Source organism: Caretta caretta, chromosome 3 (genome assembly GCF_965140235.1).
Source record: "Caretta caretta isolate rCarCar2 chromosome 3, rCarCar1.hap1, whole genome shotgun sequence".
In the NCBI taxonomy this organism is placed as follows: Eukaryota; Metazoa; Chordata; order Testudines; family Cheloniidae; genus Caretta; species Caretta caretta.
This window is the reverse complement of record NC_134208.1, coordinates 54,129,399-54,154,513: the sequence shown is the minus strand read 5'-3', so window position 1 is coordinate 54,154,513 and position 25,115 is coordinate 54,129,399.

The window sequence follows — 25,115 nt, the reverse complement described above, 5'->3', positions numbered from 1 at the left end:
GTCACTATATATGCATTCTTTTTCTATACAAGAGAAGTGAAAAGCTCTAAATCTGATGCTGCACCAAGATAAAATGGGAAAAGAAAAGAAAGTAAATATAAATCTGTATGGCACTATAGTACAAAATGAATGCCCTACAATGCTGAAAAATCATGCTTTGACATAAGATCTATGAATAAATAGTATTTCTGATAACTCCCCCTTCAAATTCCTTCTCCAAACCCACTTCTACTACCTACTAAAAATCAGCCATGAATGATGGCTCGGCTGAAAGGAAGTTCATTTTAGCTATTATTAATTTATATAATATAAAACTTAAGAAATCAGCAAATAATTAAGATATAATCTGCTCTATCCCTCAGATTTTTGGTATCTTTCTTTGTTTTCTTATATTATAAGCTGCCTAAGGCAGGGAGTATGAAAAGTGTGGGAAGAGAAGTTGAATTTTTATGACTGTTTTAGTCCTTCTTTATAAAACACGTAGAATAATAATGGATTTGGAAGAATATTGAACTATGCAACAAAGACCCTTCTCTAGTACTGATGATGTCAGGTTGAGTTATATATTCAGAGGACAGGATAATGACATAAATTTGTATGAAAGAAAAACAAAGACTGAACAAAGACCAAGAACTATTTCTTCATGCAGAGTATCATAATGTGTTAGTCTTACATAATGGTATTCAATCTGCTTGAACCAGAAAAAGTGAAAAGAGGAGTTACTGAATGACCCATTAAATCCTGGGGGATTAATAGAGTTTAGAAAGGGAATTGACCAAATAGCTGTTCCTATCTGTGGGAAACTTCAGTTTAAATGGCTAAGGCCTGGATGCACAAAAGAAGTTAGCGGTGTGATGCTGAGCATCACAGCAATTGGAAAAATCACTTTGATTCACAAAGCCTGAGTTAGGCACCTAGTCTCCCTATGGAATAAATGGTGCGAGATAGGTACCTTAGATTTCAGAGTAACAGCCATGTTAGTCTGTATTCGCAAAAAGAAAAGGAGTACTTGTGGCACCTTAGAGACTAACCAATTTATTTGAGCATAAGCTTTCGTGAGCTACAGCTTATGCTCAAATAAATTGGTTAGTCTCTAAGGTGCCACAAGTACTCCTTTTCTTTTTGTACCTTAGATTGTGATCCACACAGTCAGCATTTCCTCAGATGCTGAGAGAAAGCCACCTATGTTAGCCAGTGAGAGCTGCCAGTGAGAGAGGTGCATGATAAGCCATTTCCCTCTCTCATAGAGGAACCTAAAGCGGGGTTGCAGGGAGGCACAATTTCTGCTTAATATTCACAACTGGGAACCCTCTTTGGAGTTAGGAATCTATGTTGTTTTTGCAAGAGGTCAAGGAGAAGGACCACTTCCCCCATAACTTTTAGCCCAGTGGTTAGGATACTGGGATGTGGGAGACTCCTAGTTCAAGTGCCCACCCCCATCTTAGAGAAAGGAAGGAATTGTACAGGGATCTGTTACCTTTCAAGTAAGCGCCCTAACCACTGGGTTATACGATATTCTGATGTGGGGCTCTTTCAGCCTTTCCTTTTGAAGGTATTGCACTATGGATAAATAAGAAAAAAGTCATTTAATCAGGGGGACTGGATTTGGGGTCATGCACATCACAGATGAGTGCTGTAAGCTATAGGCTAGAGAATCACACTCATGCTTTGTTTGCTCTCACTCACTTTCTCTCTCTCTGCCCCAAATGACTCTATTTATCCAGAGTGGAAAAAGCTTCAGCAGGAGAGACTGGGGACCCCCTACATCAGACTATCCAATAGCCAAGTGGTGTGGGCACTCCCTTCAGCAGTGGAGACTCCCTGTTGAAATCCTTATTCTCCCTTCGGGAACTTCAGCAAAGGGTCTCTGATATTCCAGGTGACTACCCTAACCACTGGGTTAAAAATTGTAAGGAATGTCCTCCTCCCCTCTGCCTGTTTTTTGTGAACTTGTCTGAGCTGCTCAAAGGGCACCTAGCTGATTGGGCACTGCATACAATTAAGGCAGCTAATCTTTCCTCCGGTTTGTGCATCACTCTGGGACTAAGGAGGAGATAGGCAACAGGACACCTAGCAGAAGGAAGCAGTGTAGATGCTCACAGGCAGCAACATAGGCACCTAGAAAGTTTTTACTGCAAAAACTTAGTTCAGCGGAAGTTTTGTGAATCACACTGTAACCTAAAACTGGGACTTAGGCTCCTAAGTATTTTTGTGAATCTAAGCCTAATTTACCATACTAGTCTGTATTTTTGATCAATGGCGAATCCTAGGTATTTCTGTGAAATACAAAGAAATAGGTGAGGAAAAACTATAATAATCCTTATATAGCAAGGAAACAAACAATACAAAGTCAATTTATTTATGTTATCAAATACATTGCAAAAATTAGTGTATGGCACTAGTGTATATAAAATACAAATATCACATTGACTTTACATTAATTCACTGTCCTGTCCTGTTGCTTAATGTGTAATTATGCCACTATACCAACACTTTTGAGACAAGATAGAAGATGTAGTCATTCTCTGAAGAGACAGATAAGAATTGCCTAAAACTATCTTTTCAATTGAGGGGGATAGTAAGTTATTCATTTTTCACCTTCCCTCTACTCTATGAAAAAACTTATGAATATAGACTATTTCCCACTCTTTTTTATTTACTTTTTCATTGGTTGATATTATAACATACATGCTTATTCCTTAAAATGTAGGCTCTGCACAAGACATGCGCAATGTGGTGCATAACTATTGTGCTATAAAACCAGATGCTTGGCTGGAGTAAATCAGCACAGATCTCCTGAGGTCCATCACTGTTTTTCTAAACTAGAGGTTTTTACCTCAAGTTAATTGATTGCTATTTAACTCAAGGCAGTTAACACATTTGGAAACGTTAGTCTGGATACTCCCGACATGTTTGTTCCAGGCTTCTAACATTTGCATTTTCCCCTCGGGATCAGCCACATAAAATGTGTTTGAACATAATATTTATTTAGGTATGTCAGAACAGCCTGAACAAATACACCTTCATGATTACCACTGTTCCCAGTTTGCAGGAGGAACTTTCATTCCCCTGTCCAGAGGCAATGAAATGGATCATGTTGATTATGCCATCTGTGCTGGCCAAGGACAAGGCTCTGACTTCTTATGCCTGGCCTACACACAGGTTTTGTACCCGTATAACTATTTTTGGTTAGGGTGTGATTTTTTGTTTAACCTCTAAATAATTCCACTGGTACAACCATTAGCACGGATGCAGTTATACCAATATGTGAAAAACCTATGCACTTTTATCTTAGTATGACTGTGTTCACACAGTTGTAATGCTTTAACTACTCTGGTACAGTTAAAATGGTAAAACTTTTGTATGTAGATGTGTTCTTGCATCAGTTTTGCAAGGCTTGAATCTGTAAAACCTGTCTAGACTAATTCTAATTCTCTGTGGCAGTGAACAAGCACACATCAACATTTAACACCAAAATTGCAACAATGAAATCCATATTGTACTCAGAAATGCCTTCTGGGATTAATGGTTGGCTTAGATTCTAGAATGGTTAGCAAAGATGCTAAAAAAGACAGTACAATGACTGCCTTGAACTCATAACTAGAATGGATTCTAAACTGTTTTAATGGTAACCGGTGCAGGTTATCAACTCTAGATGTTTCACCTACTGAAGGTTATCTTCAGACTATCCTTCTCGGGTCTTCACTAGAGTATTGTAAAAATTAATATGTTCCAAAAGTTTACTTGATGCCCTATAAACAGACGTATGCATGTTTAGCTACAGTTGAACATCACATTTTTCTGCTAGTCTATGAAGTTAAATAGGCATTTATCTTATAATTCTCAAAACTCAGACACCGTATCTAACTTTTCTCTTTTAGAATTAATTCTTTGTATATGCCCAATCCTTGCATTGCTGTAGGCCTTGTATTAATAAGTTATATAAAGGTAAGGTTAACATGGCTTACTTTGTAATGAATTCTAGTGACACCACGGGTTATTCTGTAGTGCAAACTATTTATGTTTAGATAATAGAAGACTGAATAACCTTGCCTAGTCTACAGCACTGTGTTGGAACAACTGTTGTAAGCCCCTGACATGCAATACTATGCATCCATACAAAAGCACTTGGAATGAATCCTGAGAATTCACATAACCATTGTTATCACACTTGTTTTGAGCATCATGATACTATACTTCATTGTACTGCCAATGTAGACTACAAGTGCTGATGTAATAGTTGTCACTGTGCAAATTAGTCCTCCCAGGGCAATCCCACAATGCTCCTGTCCACCCTTTAACATCAGATTTGACATCTTGGAACACTGTCTCTGTCACCCATTGAACCATTAACCTTATGATTGCATATAAGCCTGAGAGCAACTGAGGTGGTATTTGGCTGGTATTGGCTTTGACTGGTTCCTTCACCCAGTGTACACATCATTACAGTATAAATGTATTTCAAAACATTAACAAATTCCTTTCACAATTAACCCCCACAATTTTTTCAAAATTAAAAATATTTTATTTTTCCCTTACGTTTTGCAACCCTGAGCTCCTGAAAAACATAAACACAAGATAGAGTGTTCAGTAAGTACACATGACAGCCACATGTGTATACCCTACACAGTGTGCAGACTCCCTGTGGGAAGGAGGGCCAACACTGGCATCACAAGAGGCAGTAGTTTCACCTGCACCTCGAGTATGAATAGGAAAAAATAGGGACTGGATAAAGAGACCTTGCTAAGAATCTACACATATACACAAGGCAATCCCTCCAGTCCCTCAAGTATATCCCACTGTTCTACTTACCTCCCAGGCTTTTTGCATTGCATTCCCCAGTGGTCTTCTCAGCATGCCCTAAGGCCCTTAATACATAAGGTGGGGCAGGGGAGGTTTGAGTGAACTAAGTGGGCCTGTTGGAGAAGTCAAGATGGATCTCATCCCTCCAGAAAAAGGCCTGGACCACTCTTGTCTCAGCATTCTATAGGAAGGGGAAAGAGAGAAAATCAAAACATGATATCAGCAAAAAAAACCAAAAAAAAACCTTTAGTTCCTGATCCCACAAAGAATTTAAGCATATACATAACTTTAAGCATCTAAGTCATCCCATTGACTTCACAGAGATACATGTATGATGGCCTTAATCTGTTAATTAGAAATGGTATAAATGTAATGTGCGTTCTTGTCAGGGAAAAATGGATAATGTCATTTTATATAGTACTCCTAATTGTTCAGGTTTCTTTACAATGGGAAAGTTCACATAATAAGGCATCCCTAGCTGCTTTCTTTAAGCAAATTTCTCTTTCAGTATGGATTATTCAAGACATTGTTTGCTGCCTAGACTATAATAATCCTAACTAAGAGTCAGTGTTTTCTGAGGTGTGTTGATATCTTTTGGGTTTTTTTTTTTCAGTTACTATCAGTAAGCCAAGTATTGCCATGTCTGCAATTTTTTTTGGATGCTGACATGTGAAGGACATTTTGGCATTGGAATTGCCCTGTAGGAAACAGTTTAGTGACCTTCCATTAACTAGATTGAGCAGGTAATCATATTAGGGGCTATGGGCCATATTCTCTGTCGTATCCCACTTCCACTGGGTAGAGCAAAGAGTGCTGAGGCTTTCAGGGAGCTGTTTACAATTTCCTGATACTCCTCCTGGCCCCAGTACTGAAGCAGGATACAGCTGCATCAGTTTAGTATAATTTCCAAGGGACCCTATACCAGCTGAGGACTGCTGGATCACATTCTAATCTGGCCACTCCCCCTAAAACTCCTCTCCACTCCTTGTCTGCTTCCAATACACCGCCCCTCTCCCCCATCCCCCGCACTGGAGGCTGCAGGGACTGAGGACTAAGAATTAACTAGGCTGGCTCTAAGCCTTCTGGGAACAATTCTATGCCAGGGCCCCTGTGTGTGGTTTCAGATCGATTTGTGCCACTCAGTAGAGCAAAGGGAGTGGTTCAGGGCCCATAATATAGCCCTGTGTTGTTGTTTTTTTCACTCAAGCATGTTCACATAATATATTTCAAGTAACATTACATAGTGTGTGACCTTCCAATAGATAACCTCCTAATGTGAATTGTTAAGGTATGTTGAATAATTTAAAAAGAGTAACCAAAGAATTTGTACTTTGAGTCCAAACATACACACAGACATACACATAATTCCATAATGTCTTGACAATTTTTAATAGTCGATTTCCACAGAGTAAGATCAGGGCCAGGTTAACGCAGGGGCTTTAGACGCTCCAGCCCAGGGCCTCAGGATAAGGGGGGACCCACAAAAATAAATCCATAATTATATACAATTCAGTGGCCACCAACCCGTCGATCGCAATTGATGTGTCAGTCCTGGAGCCTCTGCCAGCTGATTGCAATATCTCGGCTGCTAAAGTCCAGCAGCGCAGCAGGGCTCAGGCAGGCTTCCTGCATGCCATGGCCCCACGCCACTGCTGGAAGTGTCTGGCTGCGGGGGCGTTGCTTGCAGGCGTGGGCAGTGCATAGAGACATGCTGTCCCATTCCGCTAGGGGAGCGCAGAGACATGCCAGTAGCCGTCCACTTCTGGGAGCGGCGTGGGACTATGGCAGGCAGCCTGTCTGAGCCCTGCTGCGCTGCCAGCCAGGAGCAGCCTGTGGTAAGCACCTCCAAGACAGAGCCTACACCTCACACCCCCTCTGGCACCCCAACCCCCTGCCCCAGGTCAGAATCCCCTCCTGCACCAAACTCCCTTCCCTTACCCCTCACCCTCTCCTGCACCCCAAAACTCTGCCCCAGCCTGGAGCCCCCTCCTGCACCCAAACTCTCTGAGAAAGAAACTAATAAAACAGCTGTTCTAAGGTAAGCAGTAGGCTATTTTGAATTAACTTAAATATATTCTACATGTTTTAAGACTGAAATGTAACCACAGAATGGCTTTATACTAATTAAAAGGCAAGTTTAGTATAGCATTAATAGCCTCCATATGATAATTGTGATAATTTTTTTCAATTAGAAAAAAGTCTTGTATACAGGGGCCCCACAAAATATAATAGCCCCGGGCCCACAGGAGAGTTCATTCGGCCCTGAGTAAGATCTCCTTGTGGTAACATTTAGTTACTAGTTACAGTGCAGAGAAAGAAAGTGGTATAAGGTGTCCCCTTACTTCCCATACCTTCCTTTTTAAAAAGTGTGCCTTGCAGCATGTCCTGAAGGTCAAGAGATTCAGGCTACTATAGAGTAGGAGAGAGGAAAATACATTCAAAATTAAAGGGGCCCCTATGGAGAACACCCAGCCATCACAACCTCTTTTCTTTTATACTGTGGGGGTCCAGCTCATATGCCTCTGCTACACTCAACTGTGGGACCGCAGCACAGGGCCATACGTGGTTTTTGTGGTAGGCAGGAACTAAGGGTCAGATTTGAAAAGATATTTATGCAAGATATTTATGATTTCCCACTGACACGAACACTAATGTTAAAACCTTAATCTCCAGCCCAAAATACCCAGGCAGCCAGTGCAGATGATGGAACACTTGTTGAATATTGAAATTATTAGGGCTGCTCAGTGCTGGAGTACACCACCCCCTAAGGCAACAATAATACTTATGCCAGGTATACTGCAACTCAGAGACAAGCTAGCATTGTAGTCATTTTACCAGATAGGCCCCATAGGCGCTAGCCCTGGCGAGTCTCAGTAGTCACTCAGGTACATGGCTAAGTAAAAGGATATTTTGTTAGGGTTGTCAGGAAAGGGAAAGGCTGAAGATTCCCTAGCTATATTTGTTTAAGCAGTTCCAGTTCAAAGTGAGCAATAGTGGTTCTTGTTTGAGCTTCTGTGCAGTCCAACTGAGAGTTAGGCCTCTTCAGGCCTAGTGCCTGAGGTGTCTTCTCCAGTCCAGTCTTTATTCCAGTAAATGGCAGCTTGCAGGTTTCCAGGCTAAGATGAGTCTTTGTTTCTTATTGGGGCCCCTCTGCATTAGCTCCCTGCTCAGACACTGCTGCTCCCCAACAAGTCCCACACAGACCTTCACCCAGCTCCAGCAGTCAGAGCATGTTTCACATATATCTCTTTTCCTGGGGGTTCCTGACTGCATCTAACTTCTCTAGCTCTTGGCTCCCTGTGCAGCTACTGCTTGCACACAGGGCCTGGCCATTTCTTGCTTTGAGACCCTTCCCCTTAGCTGTGCAGGGAGAGGAAAGAGCAGAGGTAGGGGGTGATGGAGTTATAATCCCCTGCTTAGCAGATACATCACAATCTGTAGACTGTCTCATTCTGCACTAGGTTTAACTTCTGAAGAGATCTCAGCCATAACTCCAAGTAGGTAAAGTGCTTTGCAACAGTTGTCTCAAGTGCAGGGTCCTGCACTTAGGACGGAAGAATCCAATGCACCGCTACAGACTAGGGGCCGAATGGCTAGGCAGCAGTTCTGCGGAAAAGGACCTAGGGGTGACAGTGGATGAGAAGCTGGATATGAGTCAACAGTGTGCCCTTGTTGCCAAGAAGGCCAATGGCATTTTGGGATGTATAAGTAGGGGCATAGCGAGCAGATCGAGGGACGTGATCGTTCCCCTCTATTCGACATTGGTGAGGCCTCATCTGGAGTACTGTGTGCAGTTTTGGGCCCCACACTACAAGAAGGATGTGGATAAATTGGAGAGAGTCCAGCGAAGGGCAACAAAAATGATTAGGGGTCTAGAACACATGACTTATGAGGAGAGGCTGAGGGAGCTGGGATTGTTTAGTCTGCAGAAGAGAAGAATGAGGGGGGATTTGATAGCTGCTTTCAACTACCTGAAAGGGGGTTCCAAAGAGGATGGCTCTAGACTGTTCTCAATGGTAGCAGATGACAGAATGAGAAGTAATGGTCTCAAGTTGCAGTGGGGGAGGTTTAGATTGGATATTAGGAAAAACTTTTTCACTATGAGGGTGGTGAAACACTGGAATGCGTTACCTAGGGAGGTGGTAGAATCTCCTTCCTTAGAGGTTTTTAAGGTCAGGCTTGACAAAGCTCTGGCTGGGGTGATTTAACTGGTCCTGCTTCGAGCAGGGGGTTGGACTAGATGACCTTCTGGGGTCCCTTCCAACCCTGATATTCTATGATTCTATGATCCTATGATTGAAGCTGACAAAAATATGAAAGTCAATGACGAAGTATGCGCCAGAAAGGAAAAATTACATAAGCGGAAACGACATCTTCAGCTGCAGCTGAAAGATGATTTTCCAGTTCTAAGTGCGAATCAGACCAGTCTCCCATGCTGTAAACATGAGTAATAATCAGAAGGAACACAACATCATTTGGTGGGACAGATATAGTTTTTGCCATATATTCTGTTGTTTTTTCCCCTACCCCACCAATATCACTTCCATCTTATTTAGCCATAGCTTCTCCCAGTTCTGTCTCATTCATGCCTTAGCCTTCACCGGAAGCTGGGAAAATTATGGGTTTGGTGCATGAACCACTTAATAATGTTCTATTACCTGTGTGATGCAGGAAGTTAGACTGGACAATCATAATGGTCTTTTCTGACCTTGTAGTCAGACCTGTGCAAGTCACGTACCTGCTTTGAGCAAATATTAAGGCAAGTCTTTTGGGATACTTTAATGAGAGTTTATATGACTTATTTTTTTACTATATGTAAGTTATACATAAGTTGTGATTAATACATAGAATCATAGAATCATAGAATATCAGGGTTGGAAGGGACCTCAGGAAGTCATCTAGTCCAACCCCCTGCTCAAAGCAGGACCAATTCCCAGTTAAATCATCCCAGCCAGGGCTTTGTCAAGCCTGACCTTAAAAACCTCTAAGGAAGGAGATTCTACCACCTCCCTAGGTAACGCATTCCAGTGTTTCACCACCCTCCTAGTGAAAAAGTTTTTCCTAATATCCAACCTAAACCTCCCCCACTACAACTTGAGACCATTACTCCTTGTCCTGTCCTCTTCTACCACTGAGAATAGTCTAGAACCATCCTCTCTGGAACCACCTCTCAGGTAGTTGAAAGCAGCTATCAAATCCCCCCTCATTCTTCTCTTCTGCAGACTAAACAATCCCAGTTCCCTCAGCCTCTCCTCATAAGTCATGTGTTCTAGACCCCTAATAATTTTTGTTGCCCATCGCTGGATTCTCTCCAGTTTATCCACATCCTTCTTGTGGTGTGGGGCCCAAAACTGGACACAGTACTCCAGATGAGGCCTCACCAATGTCGATTAGAGGGGGACGATCATGTCCCTCGATCTGCTCACTATGCCCCTACTTATACATCCCAAAATGTCATTGGTCTTCTTGGCAACAAGGGCACACTGCTGACTCATATCCAGCTTCTCGTCCACTGTCACCCCTAGGTCCTTTTCCGCAGATCTGCTGCCTTGCTATTCGGTCCCTAGTCTGTAGCTGTGCATTGGGTTCTTCCATCCTAAGTGCAGGACCCTGCACTTATCCTTATTGAACCTCATCAGATTTCTTTTGGCCCAATCCTCCAATTTGTCTAGGTCCCTCTGTATCCTATCCCTGCCCTCCGGCGTATCTACCACTCCTACCAGTTTAGTATCATCCGCAAATTTCCTGAGAGTGCAATCCACACCATCCTCCAAATCATTTATGAAGATATTGAACAAAACCGGCCCCAGGACCGACCCCTGGGGCACTCCACTTGACACCGGCTGCCAACTAGACATGGAGCCATCGATCACTACCCGTTGAGCCTGACAATTTAGCCAACTTTCTACCCACCTTATAGTGCATTCATCCAGCCCATACTTCTTTAACTTGCTGACAAGAATACTGTGGGAGACTGTGTTAAAAGCTTTGCTAAAGTCAAGAAACAATACATCCACTGCTTTCCCTTCATCCACAGAACCAGTAATCTCATCACAGAAGGCGATTAGATTAGTCAGGCATGACCTTCCCTTGGTGAATCCATGCTGACTGTTCCTGATCACTTTCCTCTCATGTAAGTGCTTCAGGATTGATTCTTTGAGGACCTGCTCCATGATTTTTCCGGGGACTGAGGTGAGGATGACTGGCCTGTAGTTCCCAGGATCCTCCTTCTTCCCTTTTTTAAAGATTGGCACTACATTAGCCTTTTTCCAGTCATCCGGGACTTCCCCCGTTCGCCACGAGTTTTCAAAGATAATGGCCAATGGCTCTGCAATCACAGCCGCCAATTCCTTTAGCACTCTCGGATGCAACTCGTCCGGCCCCATGGACTTGTGCACGTCCAGCTTTTCTAAATAGTGCCTAACCACCTCTTTCTCCACAGAGGGCTGGCCATCTATTCCCCATGTTGTGATGCCCAGCGCAGCAGTCTGGGAGCTGACCTTGTTAGTGAAGACCGAGGCAAAAAAAGCATTGAGTACATTAGCTTTTTCCACATCCTCTGTCACTAGGTTGCCTCCCTCATTCATTAAGGGGCCCACACTTTCCTTGGCTTTCTTCTTGTTGCCAACATACCTGAAGAAACCCTTCTTGTTACTCTTGACATCTCTCGCTAGCTGCAGCTCCAGGTACGATTTGGCCCTCCTGATTTCATTCCTACATGCTCGAGCAATATTTTTATACTCTTCCCTGATCATATGTCCAAACTTCCACTTCTTGTAAGCTTCTTTTTTATGTTTAAGATCTGCTAGGATTTCACGGTTAAGCCAAGCTTGTTGCCTGCCATATTTACTATTCTTTCGACACATCGGGATGGTTTGTCCCTGTAACCTCAACAGGGATTCCTTGAAATACAGCCAGCTCTCCTGGACTCCTTTCCCCTTCATGTCCTTTCCCCTTCCCCTTCATGATACATCTTGTATCATATGGATTTGTACTCGAAAACATGGGTTATTTTACTTTGCAATACATTTAAGATAAAACATATGAGAGAAAATATGGCGTAATTTTAGCTGAACTTACATTTTTAAAATGTACTTAAGTAAGTGACTTTTGCTTTCTGAAGGCTTTATATTTTGTTAAATTAGTATTTCCTAGTATTTATGTTGTAGTTAGTATTAGGTTTCAGAGTAGCAGCTGTGTTAGTCTGTATTCCCAAAAAGAAAATGAGTACTTGTGGCACCTTAGAGACTAACCAATTTATTTGAGCATAAGCTTTCGTGAGCTACAGCTCACTTCATCGGATGCATACTGTGGAAAGTGTAGAAGATTTTTTTATATACACACAAAGCATGAAAAAATACCTCCTCCCACTCCACTCTCCTGCTGGTAATAGCTTATCTAAAGTGATCACTCTCCTTATAATGTGTATGATAATCAAGTTGGGCCATTTCCAGCACAAATCCAGGGTTTAACAAGAACGTCTGAGGAGGAGGGGTGGGTAGGAAAAAACAAGGGGAAATAGGTTACCTTGCATAATGACTTAGCCACTCCCCATCTCTATTCAAGCCTAAGTTAATTGTATCCAATTTGCAAATGAATTCCAATTCAACAGTTTCTCGCTGGAGTCTGGATTTGAAGTTTTTTTGTTGTAATATTGCAACTTTCATGTCTATAATCACGTGACCAGAGAGATTGAAGTGTTCTCCGACTGGTTTATGAATGTTATAATTCTTGACATCTGATTTGTGTCCATTTATTCTTTTATGTAGAGACTGTCCAGTTTGACCAATGTACATGGCAGAGGGGCATTGCTGGCACATGATGGCATATATCACATTGGTGGATGTGCAGGTGAACGAGCCTCTGATAGTGTAGCTGATGTTAGTAGGCCCTGTGATGGTGTCCCCTGAATAGATATGTGGGCACAGTTGGCAACAGGCTTTGTTGCAAGGATAGGTTCCTGGGCTAGTGGTTCTGTTGTGTGGTATGTGGTTGGTAGTGAGTATTTGCTTCATGTTGGGGGGCTGTCTGTAGGCAATGGCCTGTCTCCCAAGATTTGTGAGAGTGTTGGGTCATCCTGCAGGATAGGTTGTAGATCCTTAATAATGCGTTGGAGGGGTTTTAGTTGGGGGCTGAAGGTGACGGCTAGTGGCATTCTGTTATTTTCTTTGTTAGGCCTGTCCTGTAGTAGGTGTCTTCTGGGAACTCTTCTGGCTCTATCAATCTGTTTCTTCACTTCCACAGGTGGGTATTGTAGTTGTAAGAATGCTTGATAGAGATCTTGTAGGTGTTTGTCTCTGTCTGAGGGGTTGGAGCAAATGCGGTTGTATCGCAGAGCGTGGCTGTAGACGATGGATCGTGTGGTGTGGTCAGGGTGCAAGCTGGAGGCATGTAGGTAGGAATAGCGGTCAGTAGGTTTCTGGTATATGGTGGTGTTTATGTGACCATTGTTTATTAGCACTGTAGTGTCCAGGAAGTGGATCTCTTGTGGTGACTGGACCAGGCTGAGGTTGATGGTGGGATGGAAATTGTTGAAATCATGGTTGAATTCCTCAAGGGCTTCTTTTCCATGGGTCCAGATGATGAAGATGTCATCAATATAGTGCAAGTAGAGTAGGGGCGTTAGGGGACGAGAGCTGAGGAAGCGTTGTTCTAAGTCAGCCATAAAAATGTTGGCATACTGTGGGGCCATGCAGGTACCCATAGCAGTGCCGCTGATCTGAAGGTATACATTGTCCCCAAATGTAAAATAGTTATGGGTAAGGACAAAGTCACAAAGTTCAGCCACCAGGTTAGCCGTGACATTATCGGGGATAGTGTTCTTGACAGCTTGTAGTCCATCTTTGTGTGGAATGTTGGTGTAGAGGGCTTCTACATCCATAGTGGCCAGGATGGTGTTGTCAGGAAGATCACCGATGGATTGTAGTTTCCTCAGGAAGTCAGTGGTGTCTCGAAGGTAGCTGGGAGTGCTGGTAGCGTAGGGCCTGAGGAGGGAGTCTACATAGCCAGACAATCCTGCTGTCAGGGTGCCAATGCCTGAGATGATGGGGCACCCAGGATCTCCAGGTTTATGGATCTTGGGTAGTAGATAGAATATCCCAGGTCGGGGTTCCAGTGGTGTGTCTGTGCAGATTTGATCTTGTGCTTTTTCAGGGAGTTTCTTGAGCAAATGCTGTAGTTTCTTTTGGTAACTCTCGTGGGATCAGAGGGTAATGGCTTGTAGAAAGTGGTGCTGGAGAGCTGCCGAGCAGCCTCTTGTTCATATTCCAACCTATTCATGATGACAACAGCACCTCCTTTGTTGAATTGGAATTCATTTGCAAATTGGATACAATTAACTTAGGCTTGAATAGAGACTGGGAATGGCTAAGTCATTATGCAAGGTAGCCTATTTCCCCTTGTTTTTTCCTACACCCCCCCCTCAGACGTTCTTGTTAAACCCTGGATTTGTGCTGGAAATGGCCCACCTTGATTATCATACACATTGTAAGGAGAGTGGTCTCTTTAGATAAGCTATTACCAGCAGGAGAGTGGGTTTGTGTGTGGGGGTGGGGTGTGAGAAAACCTGGATTTGTGCTGGAAATGGCCCAACTTGATTATCATACACATTGTAAGGAGAGTGATCACTTTAGATAAGCTATTACCAGCAGGAGAGTGGAGTGGGAGGAGGTATTTTTTCATGCTTTGTGTGTATATAAAAAGATCTTCTACACTTTCCACAGTATGCATCCGATGAAGTGAGCTGCAGCTCACAAAAGCTTATGCTCAAATAAATTGGTTAGTCTCTAAGGTGCCACAAGTACTCCTTTTCTAGTTAGTATTAGGAATCTTCAATCAATTGTCAGGTTTTTTTGTAGATCATTTTTCTATATGCTGATGGAGATGCCAAGAGATAGAGTCCTGCGCTAGGACAATTGGGCCTGATTTCAATACCTTTACTCACAACCAGCAATACCTTATGCTACAATAACCCTATTGCCTGATTGTAGTGCAGTGGTTGTAATGGGGGCTACAAGTCCATACTGAGCTGAGGCAGGAGGAGAAGGGGAGCCTATGCGGTCTCAGACAAGCAGCTCTGCTGCACCCACAGGCAGCTGCCAGAGCTGCCAATAATACTCACAACTGCACCCCCTGGAGGAGATAAGGCCTACTACAAAAGAGGGAGTATAGAGCAGGAGGAGGTAGAAAGGCCTGGGACAGCAAAGGGGCAACATACTTGCAGTTTTTATACATTTTCTTTGTGTGTTCTTTTTTGCCTGCCATACAATAAAGGTTTTTGAGGTTCTTCTTGTGGATATATTTCAAACAGCCACTTTTACCTCTAAGTGGATTGATCCATAATCAGATTTTGCTGGTCTATGTTGTATTTTCTTAGTGGAATGATTTTTTTTAATCACTTTGTAAAAATTTCCATAATTTTTCTTGTCTTTTATACATTTGTTGCCAACGGTAGCTAAAGAATACACATGAAATGTATTAAGTTACATGAGGCATACCTGTGCATTTCAATTATACCATTTTGTTTTTTAAAATATAAATAGGTGTGTGCTATGCATCTCAATGTGATTTTTTTACATTTTAGCTGAGGTTTCTCTCAGGAACAAAATGAGACATCTAAAAGTATTTTAGTGTATAAGTCCCTTTTCATCAAAATGACAACACTCATTTACTGTATGTCTCCACTGAACTTCTCTCTAACTATGATTTCCTCTTTGGCAGAAAACACAAAAACAAAATAAGAACAATGACAGTGCTGTTCCCTTAGCCAATGGGATTTCCACTGTCTCAAAGCCAGTACCATTGGTAATAAGTATGAAAATCATGCTGCTTTCACTGCTACAAGTATTATTTTCCCCAAAGCATGAAAAGCAAACTCACTCAATATAAACATGATGCACCAGCTTCAGAGAGCACTCTGTAAAAATACAAGGCTTGGTAAGCAGCTGGCATTGATTATAATATTTCCTCTACAGCATATATGTTTTCATCCTTGGGATTTCTTATTTGCAGATTTCCCCTAAAATTGCAAATTCAGTCAAACACAGAAAATGGCATAGTAATGATGACAGGATACTAGTCCACTAACCAGTAACTGGACTTTTCCCATGAGGTTTGAAATAGCTAGAAGAAAAAGTAAGGCAGCAGAAAACAAGCAAACCCCAATGGTCAGCAGTGTGGGAAAGAATTATAGAAGCCAGACTGAGTTAACTATGAAAGATGTAATGGTACTAAGTGACATGAATAATAACAACAACATATAGTACTTGGTACCCAGTATTCTACATCTTTAAAGTGACATATAATTATTGGCCAATCTATCTTCTCAACTATGTGACATATGACATATTTATTACAATGCTGTATTAAAACTGCAGTCCTCTCCAGGTAGAACCGGGTTTTTCCAGTAATGCTGATAATGTTACCTACATTTCACACTGATTCACCTTAAGCTGTTTTGTCACCATTCTTCCATTATGATATAAAGATAATTCTTTCTCCAATTAAAGTCAATTTAAGTGTTCCTATTAACTTTAAAGGGAGCAAAATAAGGCCCTCACTTCAACCATTCTCTAATCTCAACAAAGGAAGAAATTTCACTTTCTCACATTGACAAGGGTATCAAACCATTCCATAACTCTTTAGGAAATATCTGTAGCTTGTTGTCTTTTTCATTAAGCTTAAGGCTGACTTTTCTGAAGCTACTTATGGTACTTGGACGCCTACAGTGAACAGGGCCTCCAGTTCCTTTAGGCAGCTTTGAAAATCCTGGACATGGTTTGTCTTTTAGCTTTGAAGTATTAAAAATATTGAGCTTGGAGGAGAAAATAAATAAAATAAAATAATAATAATAATAAATAATTAATAAAAAAGAACAGTGAGCAAGATTCTGTCCTTGCTGTCACTGAGCAGTGCATTTGTGTAAGTACAGGCAAAATTGAGGCCAGTATGCTAAAGGAGAGCATCTAGCAGCATAACTCCTTACTCTTTCAAGGACAAAGGGTTCATTGCAGTGCACCAACTGGTCATAATATGACCCTGAGAGAAGCTGTATGCAAAGAAACGTAAGTGTGTCACTCTTGCAGCAACATCAATTACAAAAGAGGAAAAGCAGCAGTGGCAGAAGCAGTCTATGCCGCTTCACATTTTGGCTGAGAGATGACTTTTCACACTCTCATTAAGTCATGTCATTGCACATGTCATCAAATGTCATAACAATGTGACATAGTTAACAGACAAAACTCTGGTTCCTTACTGAGCATTTAAAGGGACTGAATATAGCTCTTTTGGCTGGGAAAGTGGCTGTCACTTGACTTTAAAAGCTAAAAAAGCCATGCAAAACATAAGCATGTTTGCTACAGGCAGGTTGCCTCCTTCTCTCCAGGAGAGATAAAAATGTAAATGTATGATGTTACACCCTCACTGCTCCTTTAATCTCTACCCCTTAGAACATAGAAAGTCAGACAGAAGAGGCCTCTCTAGTACAGATTTTTAGGAGCAGAACAAAGATACTCTGAAAAAAAAGTAAAAGGTGTTTCTTCCTAACTTCCAGCCCTGAAAATAGTTTGGAATGTAAATGTCTATTTGGGTTCTTTGTACTTGTAAATTGAGTAAATTTGGTATGCAAGTCATCCAGGGATCTTTCCTTGGGGGGTGCCCCTTGATGTGGTGGAAAGATTTGACCTTGAGAGACAATGACCTTGAGAGCTATGCTGGCAGGTGTCTAACTCCTTGTAGGGCCATCCCAGCCAGACAAAGAGTCAGGCCAGACAAAAAGCAGTCCATTGTTGGGGTAGATCAGCTGGTCTAGGAGATCAGCTGGTCTAGGAGAAGGCACACTTTGTATTCAAACTGTTATGGCCTATGGACTTCAGAGGAGCAGCAACCAAGTTTTAGTCTGCATTGGCAACCAAGCTTTGTCACTGCTGCACAGCCCAGGCACTGGGCGGTGGTTACCTTTGCATTCAATGGTAATTGTCTTGCCTGCACCTCACAAGGAATTGCATTTTTGTTTGTCAGCCTGACATTCTGCACACCAGTGGACAAAATGTCCATCGAGAATGAGGTGAATGTGATTAGTTATGCACAAGCCAGCATCACTTAAAGCAACACTTTGTGAAGGTCTGCAGTCCTTAATCCTTGCTATCTCCTCAGGCCCCACAATAAGTTGAGTGTAGTTCATCCATCAAACTCGACTGGAGACTCCATCATTAATGAGTGATGGTAAACTTGGATACCCCCGTAACTCCATTTTTATACTCTCTTGTCAGAAAAAAAACACAGGAGAAAAGTAACGTGGACCAATAAGTGTTATATCAGACTCCCAGGAGAGTGGAAAACCTAAGCGAGTTCAAGGTGAATCACAAGTGAATTTAGGGAAAGTATTTTGCTTCTCACATCCAATTAATTATAGCATTCTTCCAATACTATAATGCCAATCTATTTCTTTCCAAATCCTAATACTTATAATTGTTACTGTTGTGACTTATGTCTGGGTCCTTTGAGATTAAATTCTGTGGATTGTTTTTGGTGGGTTTTTTTGTTAAATTATCCTCTTTTCCTCAAGAAAATCCATTTTGTCATAAGCAAGTTGGGCCTAAGGATCCATGGGACCAGAAACCTAGATCTGCAGAGCCTGGGGTACTGATGTTACCACATGACTACTGGGCAGCTAGACTAGGCTGTCTCCAAGGAGCACTGTGGAGATTAGGCACCACAGGAAGTACCACCCAAAGGCACCAGAGCGTCAGCACTATGTGGCCCTATGATTGGCCCACACTTAATATTTAACCCTACAGGGCAGCCCAGGAAACAGTCCAGGCCACTATGCATACTTCTGGCTTGCTGGGGCTTCAGGCTCCCTTTGCTTTTACCCTTGGTCTCCCATCTCTGACTTTGTCCTGACTTTGAACTTGACTACTGAATCTAGCTACTCCTGGATCTCTGACCTTGGCTGGAATCTGACCCTGACTCTTGCCTAGGGTGTCCAGATGTCCCAATTGTATAGGGAAAGTCCCAATATTTGGGGCTGTGTCTTATATAGGGTCCTATTACTCCCCACTCCAGTCCCAATTTTTCACACTTGCTATGTGGTCACCCTACTCTTGCCTATTGATTTCAGCTCTCACAACTCTTCTGACACCTACTTGCCAATCACCACCTCACGGCTGCCCCTTGACTCCATGGCACTAGCCCTGTTAGATGCCTTATCATCTGACATACTTTACCTTTAAAATAAAAGAGATTTCCTGATGTCAGGAACTTTTTACCAACTGGTACCAACATGCAATGAACAGTGTTAGAAACATGACCTTTGTTAAATATTAACACCTAATTACCACATGTATCTTGTTCTAACAATATAGGGCCACTGTGGTATCTCAGATACCTGTATATGGTAACTGGTGATAAGCTGATGTTACAGTTGTAGGCATAGCTATTTTAGAAGTTTGCTGCAGCACACTTGTATTTATATGGGGGAAATATATCTCAGAGGTCATGTGGATCCAATAGTATGTTATCACAAAATAAAAGAGTTCATGATTCCAAGGAATGGTAGAAGGGAAAACAGCAGAATAAAGCCTATCGATTTCAAGATGGCAGACTTTATGAAACTTAGTGAATTGGTAGGAAATATTCCATGGGAAGCAAGTCTAAAAGAAAAAAGAGTTCAGGAGATTTGTCAGTTTTTGAAAGAGACATTATTAAGGGTGCTAGAGAAAACTATCCCAGTGTGAATGGACAGAGACCACCCCAACTTAACCAGGAGATTTTCAGTGACCAGAAACTCAAAGAAGATTCATACAGAATGTGAAAACTAGGTCAAATTATGAAGAATGAATATAAAAAATCAAAACAAAACACAAGCCCATAGGGACAAAATTAGAAAGACTAAAGCATAACATGAGATTAAACTAGCTAGCTTCATAAAGGGTAACAAGAAAATATTTTACAAATACTTTAAAAGCAAGAGGAAAACCAATGACAGAATAAGCCCATCATTCAATGAGGAGGGAAAGACAGCCAGGGAAAATGCAGCAATGACTGAACTGTTAGATGCCTTTTTATTTCAATTTTCACCAAAAAGGTCAGCAATGATTGGACGTCTAACATAGTGAACATCAGTGTAAATGGGGTAGGATTTGAGGCTGAAATATGAAAAGAACAAGTTAAGAATTACTTAGGCAAGTTAGATGTCTTCATGTCGTCAGGGACCAATGAAATACATCCTAGAATTCTAAGGCACTGACTGTAGAGATCTCTGAGCCATTAGTTATGAGAACTCATGGTGAATTGGAGAGATCCCAGAGGACTGGAAAAGGGAAAATATATTGCCCATTGATTAAAAAAAAAAGAATAAGGGCAACCCAGGGAATTATAAACCTGTCAGCTTAATTTTGGTATCTGGAAAGATAAAGGAGGAAATAATCATACAATCAGTTTGTAAGCTCTGGAAGATAATAAGATGATAAGTAACATTCAACATGGATTTGTCAAGAACGAATCATGTCAGACCAATCTAATAACCTTCTTTGACAGGAAAACAATCCTTGTGGATAGGGGTAAAATGATAGATGTAATATATCTTGACTTTAGTAAGGCTTTTGATAATCTCACATGATCTTATCATAAGCAAACTATGGAAACATAGCCTAGACAAACCTACCATAAGGTAAGACCACAAATGGTTACAAAACTCTACTCAGAGATTAGTTCTCTATGGTTCATAGTCAAGCTGGAGGGGCATATCAATTGGGGTCCTGCAGGGATCTGCCCTGGGTGTGGTTCTATTCAATATCTTCATAAATGATCTGGATAATAGCACAGAGAGTACACTTATAAAGTTTGCAAGATGATACCAAGCCTGGCAGGGGTTACAAGTGCTTTGGAGGACATGATTAGTGATCATGTGATCACAATGATCTTGACAAACTGGAGGAATGGTCTGAAATAAATAGGATGAAATTCAAGATGACAAATGCAAAGTACTACACTTGGGAAGGAATAATTAATTGCACAAATACAAAATAGGAAATGACGTCCTAGGAAGGAGTACTGCAGAAAAAGATCAGGGGATTCTAGTAGATCACAAACTAAATATGAGTCAACAATGTAAGACTGTTGCCCAAAAAGCGAACATCATGATGGGATGTATTAGCAGGAGTGTTGTAAGCAACACATGAGAAGTAATTCTTCCACTCTACTGAGCATTGATAACTAGAGTATTCTGTGCAGTTCTGGACATTACACTTCAGGAACGATGTGGACAAATTGGAGAATGTCCAGAGGTAAGTAACAAAATTATTAGATGTCTAGAAAACATGCCCTATGAGGAAATATTGAAAAAACTGGGTTTGTTTAGTCAGGAGAAGAGGAGACAGAAGGGAGACATTATAACAGTGTTTAAGAACAGTATATAAAAGTTTTTTATAAAGAGGAGGATGATAACTTGTTCTTCTTAACCACTGGACAAGAAGTAATGGGCTTAAATTGCAGCTACGAAGATTTAACTTAGACTTTAGGAAAAACTTCCTAACTGGAAGGGTAGTTAAACACTGGAACAAATTACCTAGGGAAGTTGTGGAATTTCATCGCTGGAGGTTTTTAAGAACAGGTTAGAAAACATCTGTCAGGGATGGTTTAGAGAATACTTCAATCTGCCTTGGTGCAGGGGACTGGACCAGATGATCTATAGAATTTCTTTCCAATCCTATATTTCTGTTAGTACAGTGAATTTAGTTTATGACCATTGAACTTCTGTGTACATCATAAGAACAAGTAGAATCTGTCCCTGTCTGATTATGTAATAATTTGTGTGTACTGTGCATTAAAATGTTTTTCATACTTTAGAACTCCAGACTGCATGTGAAAAATATATGACATTACATCATTAATCAATACTGGGTTCTTTGAAAGACTAAAAAGAAAATCCACCGTGCTAAAATCTTACTGTACTGTTGCCGGCACGCAGTGCCAGAGGCGAACAACAGCAGGGGGTTCGTTACCTGGTGTGCGTCACTCAATAATCACAACGGGGTGGAGAAGCAGAAAAGTTTATTTGCAGCTGCAAACAAGGTACAGGGAGAATAGAATCTCAAATCCTGCACATCAGAGCAGGTCATTACACACACTTTTATATTCCTTAATGCTACTGCACTACACATCAGCCAAATTAAAACTTTACACAAATACTCTGCCTTCCTTATATGGGTTATAACAATATTTATTTCCTGCAACCTCTAACAAGCATTCCTAGCAACTTAAACAACCAGCACATCCTGTCTGGCCTTGTAGCTGTCTCTCCTGTTATCTTTAACTTGGCGTCAGCAAACCTTACACTATAAGGCTTTATCTACAACTGCAACATTGTTTTAAGAGCAAAAGAGCTTACTCAAACCAGCCAGGCCTGAATTCTATTAAGGGGGGTTGAGAAGAAGCCCTTAGGCCTTCAGCAGGGAGACCTCCTTGACCCTTATGGCCTTCCATCCCCTCAACTTAACTAGTGGCCATGCCCTGGGGTCTCCATCAGTACCTTCCACAGATGCTTACAGAATGTTTTTACAGAAGGGCATGCTGTTCTTCCCAGAATATACTGACCAGTTTTCTTGCTCAGATATTCACGGGGTGGTTGACACTTCAGGTGAAAAAGTTGTGAGTAGCAAGAAAAAGCCTTAGGAAACAAGACCCATAATGTTGTGTCAAGATATGAGGTAGTACTCTTAAAATCAAGGATCTCCTTTCCCCTCCCTCTCCCCCCTCGCCCCCCGCATACATGCAGAATGATTCTTCCAGGGAATTTTTAAATCATATCTTCTGTATTTGAAAGGGTATTTAGCAATGCTATCTACATCAGCAAATTGTGAGATATTCCTTTATATTACTCCACCTTCTTCAAATCTAGAGTGTCAAATCCTATAAGTATCTCTAAAAATAGCAGTTTATTCCTGGTGTAAAGGATACACACACACACATCCTCAACCTCTTTCTGAACTTCCTAAAACTTCTTGAACTGGTTTACTTTACTTCCTGGTTTACTTCTGAACTTCCTAAAACAACAATGGATAGCTGTCTTGTGACTTACTGAGACTGGAACCTGGTCATCCTCCAGAAGGGTACAATAAGAGAGAGACATACCACTGGAATCCTCAGACACCAACCAGCTTCTGACTCTTCATGTCCCTTTCCATCAGAAGTTTCTCCAAAAAAAAATTACCCCATTTCATTCCCAGAAGCTGATAGAATCTAGTTTTTGTAATGCACATTGATTCAGGATTACCAGAATCTGTTTTCCCTAAAGATGAGCAATAAAATGAGTGGGCTGATCCTGTGGAGAAGAAGCCAAAGAATATTTGGTACTGTGTTAGAAGGGTCATCTTTCTTAATCAAAGGACACCTTAGAGGTGTCTTTGACAAATGACTGAAGTTGTGTAAATGATGGGTATTTTTTGACATCCTTTAGTTTCTTTTTCCCCCTCTTCTCCTATTTTCATTGTGTTATCATTCCCCTGAATAGTGAAGTCGGATGCTGTCAGAGTATAGTGCCTTAGTATGAGAGCAGGTGTAACAAGAAAACTACTTGGAATGACTAACTGTTTATTCATTTTAGATTTCCTTGCCATTGGGGCTTTGGCATAGGTCTCCTGGTACCCCTGAAGATTTTCTTGCTCTATCTGAATGGAAATGGTCTGCTTGGTATAAATACATTCACACCAGATGTTGTTGTTTTTCAAATTTAAGATTGTTTAATTTACATAGATATACATGAAACAAACCCAAACTTGATGCCACAGACAGAAAATTGTTAATATATTTCACAAGGTTGTTCCCAGCTGCTTCCAACTCCTAAATTGGATTTGGATATTTGAAATATTTCCTCCTTTTCCAGGTTTTTCAAAATTCTCTCAAAATTTTTGGTACATCATCTCCCTTTTCTATTATATGTATCCCCATCCCCAGATGTTCCTTGGTTCAAAGGAAAACATGTGCTGCTTATTAGCACTGGGTAGCATTCCTGCACTGATACTTTACACATCAGTATTCAGATGAGGCCAGTTCCTCTGAGAACAATGCTGTTCAGGAGCTGCTATATGATTCTCATAGAGATGAAATCTACAGGATTTGAGGGAACGAGATCTGTGAAGAGAAGGGAAGCTAGCTGGTTGGAAAATAAAAACATTCACAGAAGGTTCGCTGTCCAAGAAATAACCAGAAGTACAAAGTAATAAAAAGCCTACCAGTAACAGCTATCAGGTTGTCTAGTTAAATTACTGATTCTTGCTGTACTTTAATTCATACTGTGAGTGCAGTGTTTCAGTGAGAACTAAAAAAAGAAAAGGAGTATTAGCGGCACCTTAAAGACTAACCAATTTATTTGAGCATAAGCTTTCGTGAGCTACAGCTCATTTCATCGAACTGAGTCACTTAAGATAACCTATTTATTTAACTAGCTACACAAAATAACTTAGTCAATAAAACCAGTACTGTTGCTCCTGTAAACATTACTTGTTTTGGTCTCTGCAACAGGCTCTTGTCTCCATGCATTGTGAGAGTCAGAGTCAATAAAAAGTGTGGCACTGCATAGTGTCCTGTAGAATGCATGGCAACTTTAAACTTATTCCATCATGGAGCTTAATTCCATATATGACACTGAATACACCCTCATGCTATAATACTTTTTACACAATTATTTTATTCCCCTCTGCCTCAGCTATAAAAACAAAAGAGTGTGGAGTGCTGCCTTTGTACCAATCATGGTATGTTTTAAATGGACAATAGACAAGCGATGTATGTATAACTAACCTGTACCAGTTTTCATTGCTACTGTGTCACTAATTTTAGTGAAGTCTAGATCTCTAATGCATTAAGGATAGAACTTACTTCAGATGGGGAAAAAATAAAAATTATACCTAATTAACGACCCTGCGTTGCATACGAGAAACTGAGGATTTTCTGGACAAAACTCAGGATAGGCTTCTAGGGGCACAAAGCTCTAAAGATATAGAGCAGGTTGCACAGAGGAGCCAAGAGGCCAGTGAAGAAGCTTGGCAACATGTGATCTCCAGAAGAGGTAAGCGGAATGTCCGGGTTCCAGTAACACAGACACAGGTAACTAACCGCTTTCATGTTCTCTCAACAGGTACCGTTGCGGAGAGTGGACCAGATGATATGTCTGGGGCGAGAAAGCAGAAGGAGACTCCGCTGGTTGGAAGGCATGAGATGCGATGTCCTGAGGTTGGGGGTTCCACGACCACCACTCCCAAGAGGAGAAGGCGGGTGGTGGTGGTCGGGGACTCTCTCCTCTGGGGGACTGAGTC